We start from the raw sequence: 3,708 nt of genomic DNA, 5'->3' as shown, positions 1-3,708 counted from the left end.
ATCTGACCCAGGGTGGTGTGGAGTGCAAAAAAACGATGGATTTGGGCCCAGATCTTTTGACTGGGGGAGTGTGTGACATTGATCCACATTCAGTCCATCACTTGTTGTTTTTTGCAATTGCCGCCCTAAGTGCGCTGGGGATGCCCAGACGTGGGTCCCAGGCACTCCACACCACTTGGAGTCAAGCTAGCCGGGCTGAAGAGAGGTGTTACCTCGAAACCGGTCCGGTCCTCGGATGCTTGATTCCGGTCTGGGAAAGATATGGCTGTTGTAGTTCGGACTGGACTGTTCCCATGGGGCAACAGGGTCAGAGCTGATTTGCATAAAGCCATTATCTGACCCAGGGTGGTGTGGAGTGCAAAAAAACGATGGATTTGGGCCCAGATCTTTTGACTGGGGGAGTGTGTGACATTGATCCACATTCATTCCATCACTTGTTGTTTTTTGCAATTGCCGCCCTAAGTGCGCTGGGGATGCCCAGACGTGGGTCCCAGGCACTCCACACCACTTGGAGTCAAGCTAGCCGGGCTGAAGAGAGGTGTTACCTCGAAACCGGTCCGGTCCTTGGATGCTTGATTCCGGTCTGGGAAAGATATGGCTGTTGTAGTTCGGACTGGACTGTTCCCATGGGGCAACAGGGTCAGAGCTGATTTGCATAAAGCCATTATCTGACCCAGGGTGGTGTGGAGTGCAAAAAAACGATGGATTTGGGCCCAGATCTTTTGACTGGGGGAGTGTGTGACATTGATCCACATTCAGTCCATCACTTGTTGTTTTTTGCAATTGCCGCCCTAAGTGCGCTGGGGATGCCCAGACGTGGGTCCCAGGCACTCCACACCACTTGGAGTCAAGCTAGCCGGGCTGAAGAGAGGTGTTACCTCGAAACCGGTCCGGTCCTCGGATGCTTGATTCCGGTCTGGGAAAGATATGGCTGTTGTAGTTCGGACTGGACTGTTCCCATGGGGCAACAGGGTCAGAGCTGATTTGCATAAAGCCATTATCTGACCCAGGGTGGTGTGGAGTGCAAAAAAACGATGGATTTGGGCCCAGATCTTTTGACTGGGGGAGTGTGTGACATTGATCCACATTCAGTCCATCACTTGTTGTTTTTTGCGCATGCTGAGCAATAATGGCACACCAACACAATGGTAGGATACTGGCAACTGGCCACGAGCACGTGCACCCGGGCCCATTTATTAGCCGGGTCAAGTCACTCGTGACGCCGGTGGTGGAGGGGTGTGGGGTGTGTGTGCCCATAGGCTATGGGTTATTAACCCCTTGCACGCTGATAACGGAACCGCTCCGTCATCAACTGCGGGTGCGCTGTGCTGATGACGGAGCGGTTCCGTCATGGCCCGCCCCGCTCAATAGAACGCTCATGCGCGGCGCAAATTCCGCGCCTGCGCTGAGGGTTCTATTGAGCGGGGCGGGCCATGACGGAACCGCTCCGTCATGAGCACAGCTCAACCGACGCTGGTGACGGAGCGGTTCCGTCACCAGCATGCGGCCGCCGCGCGGCCGCCCCGCCCCCTTAGCACTGCGGCGGAATAGCCGCCGCAGTGAAGGGGTTAAACCAGTGCCTGTCGAGACACTAGAATGTGCCTCACAGGACACAACAGTGCCCTTTCATTTCTTGTGGTTTGCAGCAGTTTTAAGATCATCTTTGAGTTTCTCGTTGCTTAAATGGGTGAAATGTATGATATTTATGTTTCCCTCATCTTCACTGCTTGATTTTTTGTTTTTTCAAAGGAAGTGTCACCCATAGTCGTTAAAAGTCCCTCATATTTACACTGAAATTAAGAAAATGTCACTCATAGCAATTTGAAGCCATGGCAGCTATGCTCATGCAGAATGCAGTTCCCATAAAACACACCAGAGTTCCCTCCCTCCCCGCTTGGAACGGACCAGAGAAGGGCTACGTGCATGTAAGGTGGCCGCCGGAGCAGGACGCTCGTCGACCCTCGCTTTACCCAGCATGCCACTCTCATTTACATATCGCACTATGTTCTTAACGATGGATTACTTTGAGAAGTTATTTAATTTTTAGAGCTAAATCTACGCAGATGGACAACGTTTCTACAAGACGCATATAGCATGGGACGAATCATTGTCTACAATTTACTCGCACTGTGACACATAGGAGAAGCGGTTGGGGTGGACTTTGCTCTAGGCCATGAACGATAAAAAGGGTTTCTGCCGTGAGTGGCACACAGGGAGCTACGGGGCAACCTGGAGCTCTTTGTGCGGAATCGATATCAAGAGATTTCGGAAACATAATTTTTGTTGTCGGGGCTGCTGGTGACCGACTGTCCGTGCGCCCTAATCACACTGGTAATATTAGATATAAATAACTAAATCCAGCGTAAACATGGTTCTACATGCGTTAATATTAATGCAAATTATCTACAAGTGCGTGACGCAGATTTGTTTCTTTGTCTGTGTAGCAGGGTGATTTCATATATATAGGGGCAGATTTATGATGACTGGTGCATCCCCAGGGATGCGCCAGTTCTATTGCGCCGCTGCTCCGCCACCCATGGTGCGCCGCATTTACAATGCGGCGCACCATGGGGCAAAAACGGCACAGATGCGTGACGCATCTGTGCCGTAAAGGTGGCGCATTGCTGGAGTTGCGTCGCAAGCGCGACGCAGCTCCAGCAAGGCTCGGGGGTGCCCTATCTGACCAATGCTGCGTCAAGACATACGCCAGCTTCAAGCAGGCGCAGGGTTTTGACGCAGCATTGGCCTGAAAGTGACTGAGTGAAATCTTATAGATTTCACTCAGCCACTTTTGCGAGGCGCATCTGCTCCGGAACGCCCACCCTGCGCCGGAACGCCCACAAGTGGCGCAGGGCTTTACAACGTGACGCATCTGCCTAGATGCGTCACGTTGTAAATGGGTCGTAGGGATGCGCCACGTTTACGCCGCAGTTGCGTGACGCAAACGTGGCGCATTACCATCATAAATCTGCCCCATAGTGTTTGCTCTAAAGTGAGTAACATTGCAGCAGTTCGGATTCCTCAAGAGGCTATAAAGTGCATTAGCATAACTTTGTTTTTGCATTGGCGGGAGAATGTTAAATCACAGCGCGGCCATAAATGCCCCCCCTCCAGATTTATGCAGCTGACCCCCGATTAGTAACCCTAAAAGGATGTTTGACTCACTAAATTGCAGTCTGTGTGGTGGAATTAAACTCCCACGATTTTAGCTCCAAATATTCACGTTACACAGGGCATTAAGTGGAGCTGTCCTGCAACAAAAAACAAGGGGGCATATTATCAAGGGGTTAATCGCAGCTTTAGCAGCACATTTTGCTGCTGAAGCAGATCCCAAATGATTAAGATTGCAAATAGTCTCTCGTCTCCACTGGTGGTTGGTCAAGGCGTCCCTCAAGGTTCTATCCTTGCTCCCTCTCTGTTTAATCTTTATCTAGAACCATTAGGGAACCGCCTAAGCAAATCTGGAATCCTCTACCATCTCTATGCGGATGACACCCAAATATACCTCAAGGTGTCTTCCCCTCATGATCTCTCACTACTCAGCTCCACTCTCAACGCTATTCACCACTGGATGTTAGTTCACCAAGGGCCATATGTATCAAGCTAATTAGCATTCGCAAAGGCCGAAATTCTGCGAATTTCGGCCTTTGCGAATGCTAATTTGACAAATGGTGTGTATCAAACATGTTTGATGCAAAATAAGGAATA

General features: G+C 50.6%; 1 non-coding gene across 1 annotated transcript; it reads left to right on the top strand.

Annotated features, from left to right (window-relative positions):
* The first annotated feature begins 2,182 nt into the window (after positions 1-2,182).
* Positions 2,183-2,322, top strand: LOC144808192 (U11 spliceosomal RNA). The gene has a single exon (XR_013606717.1). It is a non-coding gene; the product is annotated as a U11 spliceosomal RNA (small nuclear RNA).
* The last annotated feature ends 1,386 nt before the right edge of the window (positions 2,323-3,708 follow it).

The sequence above is a fragment of the Lissotriton helveticus genome, chromosome 1_2, assembly GCF_964261635.1.
Source record: "Lissotriton helveticus chromosome 1_2, aLisHel1.1, whole genome shotgun sequence".
NCBI lineage: Eukaryota > Metazoa > Chordata > Amphibia > Caudata > Salamandridae > Lissotriton > Lissotriton helveticus.
This window is presented reverse-complemented; position numbering and strand designations above follow the sequence as displayed.